This window comes from Alligator mississippiensis, chromosome 6 (genome assembly GCF_030867095.1).
Source record: "Alligator mississippiensis isolate rAllMis1 chromosome 6, rAllMis1, whole genome shotgun sequence".
NCBI classification, from domain to species: Eukaryota; Metazoa; Chordata; order Crocodylia; family Alligatoridae; genus Alligator; species Alligator mississippiensis.
This window is the reverse complement of record NC_081829.1, coordinates 48,591,010-48,605,153: the sequence shown is the minus strand read 5'-3', so window position 1 is coordinate 48,605,153 and position 14,144 is coordinate 48,591,010. Positions and strand designations below refer to the sequence as shown.

Sequence of the window (14,144 nt, the reverse complement as noted above, 5' to 3'; positions counted from 1 at the left end):
GGTACAGACCAGTGCTGAATACTCCACCTTGGTGGTAATTCCAACCTTCCATCCTTTATAAGTCTCTCTTTTGAGGAGTAGGAGGTCCTCAAGTTCCCTGCTGAGCTAAGGGGGTTGCTGTGCCCTTTTGCTACCCTTCCTCTGGGATGGGATGGCCATCCCTTGTGCTGTCAGGATCGCTCCCTTGAGGAGCAACCACTCCTCTTTGACTCCTCTTCCAGTCAAGTCGTAGTCCTTTAGGGCCTCGACAATGAACCTCCTGAGCTTGTCAAAGTCAGCTTTCCTGAAGTTGAGGACTTCTGCTTTACTGACTAACTTGCCAGCTTTGCAATGGATAGTAAAGGTGATCAGCTTGTGTTCACTATCACCCAGCTTTCCATCGAATCTTAGGTCACTGACTGTCATCCCCTTTGGTCAGTACCAGGTCCAATAACACTTTGCCTCTCATCGGCACATAGATTTCTTGAGTCAGGTAGAGTTCATCCATGCATGTGAGGAAGCTTTGTGACCAATCGGATTTTGCCAAGTGCTCTTCCCATGAGATGTCTGAGCAGTTGAAGTCTCCCATGACAACCATGCACCAAGAGCGTGCAGCCTCAGCCAGTTCCCTGTTGAATTCCTGGTCCAGCTCTTGTTTCTGGTTAGGAGGTATGTAGTAGGTCTGCATACATGGAAACCTCATTAAGTTTATTGTCTATCATTAAACTGCTGCCAAAAGCACCATATGCTCAGTATTAGAAACCAACTATGAAGTTGATTAAATGCAGTCAACACTGCTGAGCAAGACTATAAAACACATGGCTCATATTGGGCAAACATACAGTTGGAAACCATTTTGGGGGGCCATTAAAAATGGGCAGGTGCTCTCTTCACAGGGAACTGACACTGAGCCTGGAGATACTGCAATACATGGTCAACACCAGCCAGAACCAGCCATGCTCTTCTCCACTTGGGGCCAAAACTGCTACATTTGATCTTAGCCAAAAGTACAACTCATATGAACAATATATATGGTAGTACCCATTGTGCTCAGTCCCCCTCAGCATTTATGGTTTTTCAAGTCATGGTGAGTCACAACACTGGCAATACATTTTTATTTCCTCTTCACTCCTACAACTAAGCCATGCCATTCTTCCTCATATACAGTGATTCCTGTTTTTTCACCAGCCTTAAATGTGTGGCAAACATCACCAAATGGGACCCCAAACAGTTCACGCAGAATCCCTCAGCCTGTTGCATCTGATTTGTATGCCCTCTTCTTCCCCCACCCCCATGAGGTAAAGCCAGACCAGGTTGCCCTGCACCTGAACCGCATATACATTTTTGGAGGTTCCCAGGACTCATGACAAGAATACCTGGTTCCAGTCATGATTCGGAACTAATTAGCATATGGATTATTTTGGGGGGTATCTGGAGTATGCACACATACTGAGCAGTGATGAACTGTGGGGTTTGAAATGCCGTGGACACTGGTGGGGCCCAGCCCAATGAATTATGTAGTACATCACAAGCTTTTGGCTTTAGACTAATATCATGAATACCAGGCAGGGGAAACGCTGTGACTGATAAGGTGGTTTTCCTACTGGCAGGGGATAACCATTTTTCTGGCAAGAAGTAGTACCCAGGTGGAGGTAATACATATTTAGTCTCCCATTTTCACTTCCAGTGGGAAGATCTTGCCTTTATGCCCACTTTATGGAAATGGGAGACTCCTCCCTAGATTGCTCCTGTGGCCATACAGCTGTGGGCAAGCAAAAATCAGGGGTATCTGAACCCCAAGCCTTTGGGCTTGGACCTGCATGTAGGATGCCTACCAAAGGATTTGGAAGCATCTGAAGCCCCAGGTGGGGGTGGAAGATGTTTGCTGGTAGTAGGGCTACATTTGGTTCTTGAATGACTCACAGGTTTGGAAATTATTTGCCTGATTTGACTTGGAACACAAAAATGTTTCCTTTAAAGGAAAAAAAGAAAAAAGCTTGTACTACCTGGCAGGGGAAATACCATGATCATGAAGGTGGCAGGGGGAAGTACCCTGACCTAGTAGGTGGCTTAAAAATGGCTTTGTGAAGTGGAGGCTGCACCCCTGTCTATTTGCAGTCAGGACTTCCTATGAGAGCCACTGGCCAGCTTCCAGTGGGAGGATCTCAACTAGATGCTGACTTTATGGAAATGGGAGACATCTCCCTAGCTTGCTCCTGCTGCCATACGGCTGAGGGCAAGCAAAATTTGGGGGCATCTGAACCCCAAGCCTCTGGGCTTGCATATAGGATGCCTGCCAAAGGATCTGGAAGTATCTGAAATCCCAGGCTGAAAAGTCTGGGGTGGAAGATACTTGCCAGTAGTAGGGCCACATGAGGTTTTTAAATTATTCAAAGGATTCAGAACTGATCTGACTAATTTGACCTGGGGCATGAAAAATTTTCCTTAAAAATAAAAAAAAAAGTTTGTGCTATAATATAAGTAGGTATAGAAGTGCTGCTTAAAAGTCTGTTTATGGTGTACCTGTGCAAAAACCTGAAGCAGGTTCAAAAAAAGGTAAAATGCATCAATTCTAGATGAACTAAGTTTATGGGTACCCCTAGTAATTTGTCTATATGCAAATTATTAGAGGCATGTTTATTTTAAAGGTAGCATTTTTAGATTTGCCTCTCCATTACATGTGCTCAGAGCAAGCAGGGTCTGACAGTTAGGAGTGGGGGAGGGCTGCAGAGGAAAGAAGTTAGGGGGGAGAAGGTATCACCTGGCCCACCCCCCACCAGATTTATTTTCTTTGCTGTGGCAGTGGGAGAGAAACAATTTCAAGGAAAACCTCCAATAATTAGTTTCTATAACATTTATATTTTTCCATATATAAAATCTAATTATTGGGAGGTCATCTTATATTCAGGATCATCTTATATTTGAGTAAATACAGAATTTGATTCTTGATTTTTTTTTGCACATCCATAGTCAAAATGAGAATTCTCACTGGTTATTTGAGTGTTCAACTCTGTAATCTGATCTGTGTAAATGGTCACATAAGTTAAATGGTATAGTTTTTGTTTCTTAATTGCATAACTTGGACTAATACAGACAGTCAAAAAGCCTAAGGCAGAATTGATTCAATCTACACAGCTTCTTCTAAACTACATATATTGAACTGATAACTAAATGAACTGCCACTTAGTTTTCAATTGGAAAAGGCAGGGGGAGGCCTGCACTGACCCAGGCCATTAGGTGAGGGGTACTAGAGCACATCTCCCAGCTCTCTGGCCATTGCAAGCCCAGCCAAGTGGGGCCATCCCTGATTGGCTCCCCAGCACATGCCCCCAACCCCCTGCTATCCCCCCACAGGGGGTTGAGGAGCCCCGTGTCCAGGTGCTGGCCCACCTTGAGGGAGCCTCCACCTCAGGGGGTTTCCCCCACCTTGGGTTCCCAAGCCCAGGAAGCCCTGGGGTGCTGAGGCTAATTCCCCCCTTCCCCCTTTCCAGCTGCTGATTGCTTCAGCCACTGGCACAGGAGGGAGGGAGAAGGAGCCCTTCAGGCTGGATGCCTGCCCATACAATCCAGCATGGGGGTACCAGGGAGCCCCCACCTCTGGAGGTTTTCTCCCACCCCAGCCTAAGGTCCTCCAGCCCAGGGAAGCCCCAGGGAGCTGAGGGAAATTCTTTCCCTCCCAAACCCCACAGCTGCTTGCTTCAGCCATTGTAAGGCTCAGGGATAGCCCAGGGCAGGCTCAGGGAGTGAAGAGAAATTCTTCCCCTTCTCCGCAGGTGCTTGCCTAAAACGTGTAGCTGCTTGCCCTTTCTCCTGTGGCAGTGGCTAAGGAAAGCAGCTGTGCAGGGGAGAGGGAGGTAGGGAATTCCCTCATCTCTACAGGTTGCCCCTGGCTAGAGGAGGGCTGTGGAGAGGTGAAACCCACCACCATGGGGGCTTTCCCTCCCCCTTGCATACTATGTAGACCCAATCTAGAGCAGTCTAGGGGTCTATTCCACCCCTCCCCTGTCCCTATGGGCTAATGGGCACAGGCAGGAAGCAGGCTAGGGAGAAGAAGGGTGGGGCAGTCCCTGCTCTGCTGCAGCAGACAGCACAGCCCAGGGCTGCAGAGCATCCTGGGATGCTGGGGGACTGTGAGTTAAATTTAAACCAGGAAGTGATCTGGGCCAGAATTTCCATAAACCAATTTGCTCTAAATCAGTTAAATCTGATACTACATCTATCCAGATTTATTTTTAACTGGTTTGGGCCATTTTGAAAGTGGTTTATGTATACTGAACTTCTGTTCCATTAAAAGTTTAAGCCAGTTTCCATTCACTTAAACGGGTTTATGTGTAACTTCAATCCTTAGCCTTAACGATTATAAATATGAGAGTATGTGAAGAAATTATTGAGAAGTCCAATCTCACTTCAGGAAGAGAAACACAAAACACAAGTTGGCACAGAAAATATTAGGATACTTAAAGTCTTTTCCTGTCCTGTTTTTGCATAGCAAAGAACTTTATTTATCTGTGTACACAGAGCCAATATTCAAGAATTACTGAGTTGCTTCTTGACTGAACAGCAAAGCAGTAAGCCTCATTTATTGTCAGCCTACGAAACTTATTCAGTTTTTTCTTGTCATATTCCCACTAAGTAATTGCATGTGTATAATGTATAGATTGGCTGGGCAAATATAGCTTTCACAAATACACCCATTCACATGCATATGTGCTGTGTAAAATTAAGGGCTCTCCTCAAGACTTTCAAATGAACAAACTCAAGTTTAATAAATATTCAAGAGAAACAAAACAAACCAAGGTACAAGCAGAAGTAAATCTAAGTAAGAGTTTTAGTTAAATGAATAAGTTTGCAAATATGGTTTTCCACTATTTGCCCACATATAGTCAGAAAGGACATGGTCCCTTCCCTAAGGAGAGCAATTCAGACCAAATGCTTAAGAAACAGCCTAGCAGAAGGGGAAAAGTCTATATTAAAACACAAGTATCTTTAAAAGTAACCCAAATCAGAAAGCATTCAGCCCTAGCACAACAGTGGACTCCCTTGCTAGCCATGGTACAGCTTTGACAGGATCAGGAGCAACAGAGACAACTTCTAAGCCTGGAGGAGAGAGAGTTTAACTGGGGACAACTGAGAAGATTATAAACATTCCCTTCCCCTTTCCTTCAACTAGCGGGGACTGCTGCTTCTTTCTTCCACATCTTATGCTGGAAGCAACAAGAAATAAGAGAGACAGGTCTCATAGTGCATCTACGCCTGGCTCCTAGGGACTGGTGAAATGACGTACCGTGGGCCTCTGGCACTGGGAGCCAATGAGTGCATTTGCGCCCCCTCCCCCCTCTATCCGCTGCTGCCCATCCTTCGCATAGAAAAACTTAGTTTCCCAACCCGGTCCTGTTTGGTTACCTGTTTTGGCCAACAAAGAAATTAAAGTCCCAGCACATGGCAGGAGGGGTGCCAGCCAAAATTTCTGGCTGGAACAGGTAACTAAACATCCAACCCACACAGCGGGTAGGTGGTTACACAACAAATGTAGCTGCCACCACCGTCTCTCACAGCTGCCATCAACGACCACAGGTCTTGCAGATAGGACTGGCCAGCCCTGGCTACATGTGCAATAAGAACTGTGAAGGGCCCGGCTGGCAATCTCACCAGGCCAGGGCCCAGGGACCATGGACCCCTCTCCCTGCCCCACCATCAGTCTGCCACTGGACTGTTGCTGCTCTCCTGGGCTGGTGTAGATGGCACAAGGCCAGGTGCAAAGTGCCATATGGTGGAGGTGGAGCATGAGGACAGTTCATACAGTTTGCTTCACAGGCTAGGGAAACAATAGCTACCATTTCTGTCTTGTTCTTACCACTTTGATCTACTTAGTGGAACTGTGGTGATGCCAAGTATTAGGCTGATGGCCGGTTCTGGGTCCTGGAAGCTAAATTGTGCAGCTAAACTGACAAACTGCTGTGTGGGGGGTTTCATATTATAACTCCAATATAAGAGGTCCGGTTTGGGGGGTTAAGTTATCATTGTTGCAGTTTTTTCAGGGTCATGTCCCCTGTGGGTTTTCTGGATTTCTGACATGTGGGTTTTCTGGAAAATTTTCCAATTCCCTAAATAGAGCATGGTCTGATTTAGCATGTTTATTTGAATTATATATTGCAAACAAAACTAAAAATGTATTCCCATGTTAATTTTATGTTCCAATAGCCACAAGTATTTGAACTAAAATATTTGATTAGGAAAAAAATTGAATACAGCATGCTTAATGTGGTTTAAATGTTATAGTCAAACAAATTCAAATCTTTATGTGGAAAGAAGTTGTTTTTATTAGACTACTTGTAAAAATGTAAAGACAATGAACAATGGCATGTACTTACCTTACATTGTTTGTTTAAATTTAAGAAAAAAAATGAACGAACTGAAAACTGCTGACACACTAATTTTAACACACCCAAAGAGCTGTGCATGACATGCCATGGTTGCCCACTCATCTACTTCAACAGAGTTTAACTCTCTTCCACTGAGGTCCTTGCAGCGCCTCCAGTTTCACTGTCACTATCTGTAGAATCACTTGCACTACTTATTAGTTCCATTTCAGAATCAACTTGAGGAAAATGTGATTCAGAACTACTTGAACCACATTCTCTTTTGCTAAGAGAAGTTTTTACTAATGAGTCTATGGGCAAGGGCAACTTATCATCACACTGCACCTTTTTCATAAATTGTGCTTCTGACTGATTCTTCAGAGGTAAGAAATTTTGAGAAATAGAACCAAGTTTAGTGGTACAATTCATTCATTTGTTAGTGTATTCCTCTTTTTTTTGTCTTTTTTGAGCTGAAAGCCTTCCAGTTCTATTCACAAGAAGGTGCTGTTGGTGGAATGCTTAGGATCCTTAGAGCAATCCTGGACAACAGCCGGGTGTTACAGTATCCCTTCCACCATGTGAGAAGAGAGATATTCTTTGCTGCCTGCCAAATGATGTCTTTGCTCCAAAGTTTTCCTTTTGCGTGGTGCTCAGCAATGTCTGTTAGCTTGGCTATTTCGTCGATGTTGGGGACATGCTTAGCTACTTCCATAATTATATCAAGAGCAGTAGATAATTCATCCACACAAACGCAAATCTTAGTAACTCCAGCGTCTAACCTAAAAGGCTTTTACTATTAAGACACATACATTCACAAATCCACAAATCCACTTTTTCCTGAGTTTCTAGATTATAGAGGAAGGTGTTCCTTTTATTTACAGCAATCACAATCAGAAGTCAGCTTTTTCCATAGGTGCTGCACACAGTAGTATCTGAGATACTTCACTTATTCTCCATTCTAAAGTGAAAATGTGGAATCTGAAATACAAGCATTTGCTGGAATGCGTTGTCTATTTGCTGGTATCCATTGTGCTGCATATAGTTTCTTAGCACAGTCTAGAAACATTCTAATAGGTGCAGGAAATTGTCCCTTGAACTAGTTTATAGATAGATGGGATACTGGGGAGAGAAGTGGCTAGATGAGATGTAAATCATTTGGTCTGTCAGAAACAGGAACAGGAAAAAGTCTCAGGAACTGTGAGAAAGATTTAAAAATAGTCTGCTGCAGGGCCCGTGCTGGAAAAAAGCCACTGAGCATTAGTTCACTGCTCTGTAACAATATATAAATATAGACTACTCTATTCAAGGAAGATGTGTTTTCTGAGGTTCAATGCCTTTATGGTTTTTACCTTCATTAACTCTCTTATCTTATGCACTCAATGAGAGTTCAAATATATGCTGTTCTTCTCTAAGGAGATAAATGGCAGCATATGTGTATCTTAATTATTCCTGACATCTCACAAATTAAATTTTTTTGCTTATAAGATAAAAATGGTCTCTCAACAAAAAGAAATAGTCTATTCTTTCATTTTTCTGAAGGAGCTGATAGGAAAAGTAGAAATAAAATGACCAGAATACAAAATTCTCCCAGATAGTACCAGATAAAAAACAGGTGCCTTGAAATAATCCTTCCTCTCAAAAACATAGGTTAAGTCTGTCCCCAAATTAGAATATAGCTGTCATCATGATCATGTACAGGCCCACTACCCATTACATTTTGGTCAGAGGAAGTCTGCAAGAATGCTTTATGAAGTTGCAAACAGGCTGGATATACAGAGTAAAATCAAAACTTGGCAGATGTTTCACTCTAAAACTGGACTCAGTAAGCAAGAGCTGATACGGTAGATGAAATTCACAGCAGCACATGAACTACCCATCACATTGGTCCCCACAAAAGGGAATCCTTCTGTTAGCACTCTGACCAGGGTTGGGAAAATTTCAGTGGACAGGTATCTTAGAAAAAAGCTTCCATTTTACTGAAAAGGACTGCAGTCACCCATAAATCACCACTCCCTCTAAGATTCTGCCACCATGTGTTGGCTTCCCCAGTATGGAAAACAGGCACTGATGCTGTTCTGAGGTCTCCCAGGTAGAAAAGAAACTAGGATAAACAGATGTCTGTGAAGATGAAAATGAGTGGAAGTTTGGAAGACAGAGTAGAGATGACGGGAGGAGAGGAGTGAGGGAAAAGCGTGAAGGAATGCAGGTCAACAGCTAAAAGCCAGGTTACCTGGTGTATTAGATGTCATGCGGCTTGTAATGTGTCATAAATCCAGTCTCTATATTCAGTCCATGATTTTTTATATCCAATAGATTTATGAAGTGAACTTCATAGGCACATGTACAAAAGGTATTTTAAGTTCCCTTTGAGGATTAGAACTGAGAGATCAGAGAGGGAGTGATTGTCTTGTGAGAAGCGTACACCCATAGGTAGATGGATAATTTTCTATAATGGATCTTCGGTTCACCGAACAACAACTGTGTTCATTCTGGTACGCAGTTATTGCTTAGTTTCTCCTAGGTATTTTCTGTCTGGGCATTTGATGCATTGGACAAGATACATTACATTTCTGGAGGTGCAGGTGTAAGGTCCAAGAACGGTGATGGTTCGGTTGTTGGGTGTCATTATTGTGGGATTGGTGGAGACATGTTGGCAGGTTTTACAATTCTTGTCCTGGCATGGTCTGGTTCCATTTGGTGTGGTCTGAGTCATAGGAAGTTTGCTTCTGGTGATGAGATTAGCAAGGTTTGTTGCTTGTTTACAGGCTAGGATGGGTGGTTCTAGAAAGATCTCTTTAAGACTTGGGTCTTCTTCTAGTATGGGTGGCAGTTGTTTGAGGATTTTCCATACAGGGTTCCAGGGAAGGATGGTATGTCATAACTAATGGTGTGCAATTTGTGGGGATTTTCTTTTTGCACTGCAGCAATTATTTGCATGCTACCTTGGTGGCTCTTTCAAAATTGCAATCTATCTCTCTGGAGGAGTGTCCTTGCTGGGTGAAAGCCCTTTTGAGATTTATGAAATGACAAATGCAGGTATTCTCTTCAGTGGAAATTTGGTGGTATTGGAGAGCTTGTCTGTAAATTATAGCCTTTTTGGTGTGTCTAGGGCAGAGGTGGGTAAAATACGGCCTGTGGGACAGATTCAGCCTGTGAGGCCATTCTATCCAGCCCGTGGGGTCCCTAAAAAAATTTTGAAAATGAAAATGTATCTGTCCTTGTTTCCTCTCAAAAATGACAGGATGCAGGGGCAGTAGGACCCAGGGGAATCCACGGCAGGCTCCTGCAACAACAGGACCCACCCAGCCCTGCCCCCCCAGCTGGAAGCCATAGCAGAGGCTTCTGGCCTGGGACTAGGTGGCTGCCCTGGCATGGGAAGCTCAGGTAAGGGGGAGGGGGAAGGGCAGGGAAGGAGCTGGTGTGGAGCACGGGGAAAAGTGGCCCCTCCCCCACCCTATGGCCAGTGCTCCCTGGTGCAGTTGATCGCTCAGGCACAGGCAGCCCCACATGGGTTGCAAGCAGCTGCAGTGCGGGGCGCCAGCCATGGGGCAGGCAAGGGGCCACTTTTCCCCTGTGCTCAGCACCAGCTTGTAACCTGGCCCTGCCCTGGCTCCGGGCTCACCCATCAGGGCTGCACCACAGTGGCAGAAGCTGCAGCCCCCCCACACTTGCCGCACTGGGCAGTATTTGCTGCTGCTGTCCACCCAGAGCTCATGCTGCAATGGGCTGCTGTGAGGCTGCCATCGCTGCCTTGAGGCTATCCAGTGTGTGAGCTCCAGGTGGGCAGCAGCAGCAGCAAACACTGCCCAGTGTGGCAAGTGTGGGGGTTGCAGCTTCTGCTGCCATGCACAGCCCTGATGGGCAAGCCTGGAGCCGGCATGGGGCCAGGTTACAAGCTGGTCCTGAGCACAAGAAAAGCAGCCCCTCCCCTGTCCCATGACCACACCTCACACTGCAGCTGCTCCCGGCCCACATAAGGCTGCCTTTTCCTGCTCAGGACAGCCCCATGTGGGCTGCGAGCAGCTGCAGCAGGGAGCACTGACCACAGGGCGGGCAAGGGGCCACTTTTCCCCATGCTCCACACCAGCTCCTTCCCTGCCAGGGAGAAGGGGCTCAGGGCTGTGTAATGCCCCCTGCCTGTACTGCGGGGCTGGAGGGCACTGGGAGTGAGTGGGCGTGAAAGCATAGGGCCCACACCAGTGTCCCAGGGGCAGCACCAGCAGGGCCCAGAGCAGGGTGATAGGGGTAGAGGGTCCCAGCCAGCAGGGTTTCTATGGATCTGGGCCAGCTTCCCCCTCTCCCTGCTGGTGCAGCCCAGCCTGGCTCCACAGACCCCTGCCAGCCTGTGCCTTACCCTGGGCCCCACTGGTGCTGGCCCTGGGGCATTGGTCCCAAGACATTGAGACATTGGTCCCAAGGTGGTGACCAGGAGGCAGGGCACCTGTTAAGGGGTGGGGCTACCATGCAGCCCTTGACAGCTTGCCAAAACTGGGTAAGTGGCCCTCTGCCCGAAATAATTGCCCGCCCCTGGTTTAGGGAGATTGCTGGTTCTGTGTAGATATGTATGTTGGTCCATGGGTTTCTTGTATATGGTGGTTTGTATTTTACCATTTCAGATATTGATCATGATGTTGGAGTATTCAAGAGAGAGTCTGATAGAGAAGTGATGATTGTTGAAATTGTGATGGAAATCGATCAGAAACTAGGTTTTCAGTCCAAATGATGAAGATGTCATCTATATAGCTCAAGTATAGCATGGATTTGATGGTGCAGTTCTTAAGGAATTCTTCTTTCAGGTGGGCCATAGAAAGGTTGGCATATTGTAAGGCCATTTTGGTGCCTATTGCTGTGCCCATGGTCTGGAAGAAGTGTTGGTTGTTGAAACTGAAGTTGTTGTATGTGAGGATGAAATGTAAAAGTTCAGTAATATCTTGAGGTCTGTACTCTGAATTGTAATCTTGCTTTTGTAGAGGTGAGGCAGGCTTGGATGCTATCTGGTCTGGGATGTTGGTATATAAGCTGTTGACATCCATGGTGGTTCGGAGGGTATTGCTGGGAAGGTGGTCAGTGTTTTTGAGTTTTCACAGAAAGTCTGTTGTATCTTGGATAAAACTCAGTCTTTGGATGACAGGAGGCTTTAGAATGGATTTGATGAAACCTGATGTTTCTTCAGTTAGGGTTCCATGGTTGGAAATTATAGGTGTACTGGGGTTCCCTTGTTTGTGGATCTTATAAAGTATGTAAAATGTCCCTGGATTGGGTAGTGGAGGGATCAGGGTCTGAAGGTTTTCTTGTAGTTCAGATGGAAATGATGTAATGGTGGGTTTTACTTTTGAGGTGAAAAGGGGAGTTGGATCTTCCTCTAGTTTTTCATAGTAGGTAGTGTCAGCGAATTATCTGCTTACTTCTTTTATATAGTCTTCATGGTGAAGGATAATTATAGCTCCTCCTTTATCTGCTAGTTTTTTGTAGATTCATAGATTTTAGGGTCAGAAGGGACCTCAGTGGGCCATCTAGTCTGACCCCCTGCCTCTGGCAGGCAAGAAAAGGGTCACCAAACCTGGGATAGTGTGATCCCAGCCAGGTGCCTATCCAGTCTCCTCTTGAAGACCTGCAAGGATGAAGCAAGCACCACCTCCCTTGGAAGCCCATTCCGGATCCTAGCAGCCCTGACCATGAAGAACTTTTTTCTAATGTCCAGTCTAAACCTACTCTTCAGTAGCTCATGGCCATTGTTCCTTGTTGTTCCAGGGGGTGCCCTGGTAAACAGATAGTTGCCTACTTCATGTTGCTCTCCCCTTATGAACTTGTACGCCACCACAAGGTCCCCTCTCAGCCTTCTCTTGAAGAGGTTAAGGTCTCCAATCAGATGAGTTCCTCTTCTTTGGACCCTCTCCAGGTTGTCCACGTCCTGCTTGAACTGCGGCATCCAGAACTGGACATAGTACTCCAGCTGCAGCCTGACCAGTGCCACGTAGAGAGGGAGAATCACCTCCCTGGACCTATTTGAAGCACCTATGGATGCATGACAAGGTGCGATTGGCTCTGCCAACTACTTCATCACATTGATGACTCATGTTCATCCAGGAGTCAACAGTGGCTCCAAGATTTCTTTCTGCCTCAGTGGTGCTGAGAAGGTCACCCCCCAGCCTATAGGTATGATGGCAGTTCTTTCTCCCTAGATGCAGCACCTCGCACCTGTCCTTATTGAATTGCATCCTGTTGCTCTCTGCCCACTTCCTCACCCTGTCTAGGTCAGCCTGGATCTGGTTCCTCCTCTTCAGGGTGTTAGCTTCACCCCATACTTTTGTGTCATCCACGAATTTGGACAGGGTGCTTCCCACCCCTTAATCCAGATCACTGATGAAGATGTTGAACAGCGCCGGCCCCAGATCTGAGTGCTGAGGGACTCCACTGCACACATCTTTCCAGGATGACACTGACCCATCCACCACTACTCTCTGAGTGTGACCCTTGAGCCAGTTTGCTACCCAGTGTACCATATAATCATTCAAGGCAAATCTCAGTTTATTCATAAGGATGGTATGGGATACTGTGCCAAAGGCCTTTTTGAAGTCCAGATAGATAATATCCACCTTGACTCCTGCATCTAAACATTTGGTGGCCTTGTCATAAAAAGAAACTAGGTTAGTCAGGCAGGACCTGCCTGCTATAAACCCATGTTGGTTACCCCTCCACATCACATTAGCCAGCGGGCTCCCACAGATGTGATCCTTGATAATTTTTTCAAGGATTTTCCCAGGGATAGAAGTAAGGCTGACTGGTCTATAGTTCCCTGGATCCTCCTTCCTCCCCTTCTTAAAGATTGGGATGACATTGGCCCTCTTCCAATCCTCCAGGACCTGACCCGAGCACCATGAGTGCTCATATATCCTTGCTAGTGGTTCTGCTATGACACTCACTAATTCCTTCATTACCCATGGGTGGAGTCCCTCTGGTCCTGGTGATTTGAACACATCCAGTCCCTCCAAGTGTCCTTTTACCATGTCAGCATGGACCGTTGGCCAGCTGATGTTCCCCTTGTTGGTGTTCATACCTAAAGAATTACTTTTTATTGTCCTTAATCCCTGCCGCTAGCCTGAGTTCTAGAGCTGCCTTGGCCTTCCTCACTGATTCCCTGCAGGTGCGGGCCAAGGAAGTGTACTCCTCCTTGCTAGCTACCCCCTGCTTCCACTTCCTGCATGTTTCTTTTTTTGCCCTTAAGGTATCCTGGATTACCCTGGTTAGCCAAAGGGGATTCCTGGCCCCTTTGCCCCCTTTCCTCTGCCACGGGATTGTCTCACCCTGAGCCCAAAGAATGGTATCCTTAAGGAATGACCACCCATCCTGGACCCACAAAGCATCTAGGTTCTTGGTTCCTAGTACCCTGCCAACCAATTCACTGAGCCTATTAACATCAGCCTTTTTAAAGTTTAGCACCTGTGTCCTGCTAGGTATAGTGCCCACCCTTCTCTAGATAGTGAATTTTATCATTTGGTGATTGCTGTCCCCTAGGTTGCCTTGAATCTGCAGGTCCCCCACCAGGTCATCCCCGGTGGCCAGCACCAAGTCAAGCAAGGCGTTACCCTTTCTGGGACTCCTTACCTCCTGTGTTAGGTGGAGGTCCTGAATACAGGTTAAGAACCTGTGTGAGTGGTTAGATCTAGCTGACTCTTCCTCCCAGCATATGTCTGGTTAGTTAAGTTCCCCCATGACTACCATGTTTCTAGACTGCACAGCCTCTGAGAGATGCCTGTAAAATTCCCCATCTACCTCATCCTCCTGATGCGGAGGCCTGTAGTAGGC

The 14,144-nt window shown here is 46.1% G+C and overlaps 1 protein-coding gene across 4 annotated transcripts in view; it reads left to right on the top strand.

The window, feature by feature from the left end:
• TMEM26 (transmembrane protein 26) overlaps positions 1-14,144 on the top strand; it is a 76,032-nt gene that overhangs the window by 23,038 nt on the left and 38,850 nt on the right. The window lies entirely within an intron of this gene.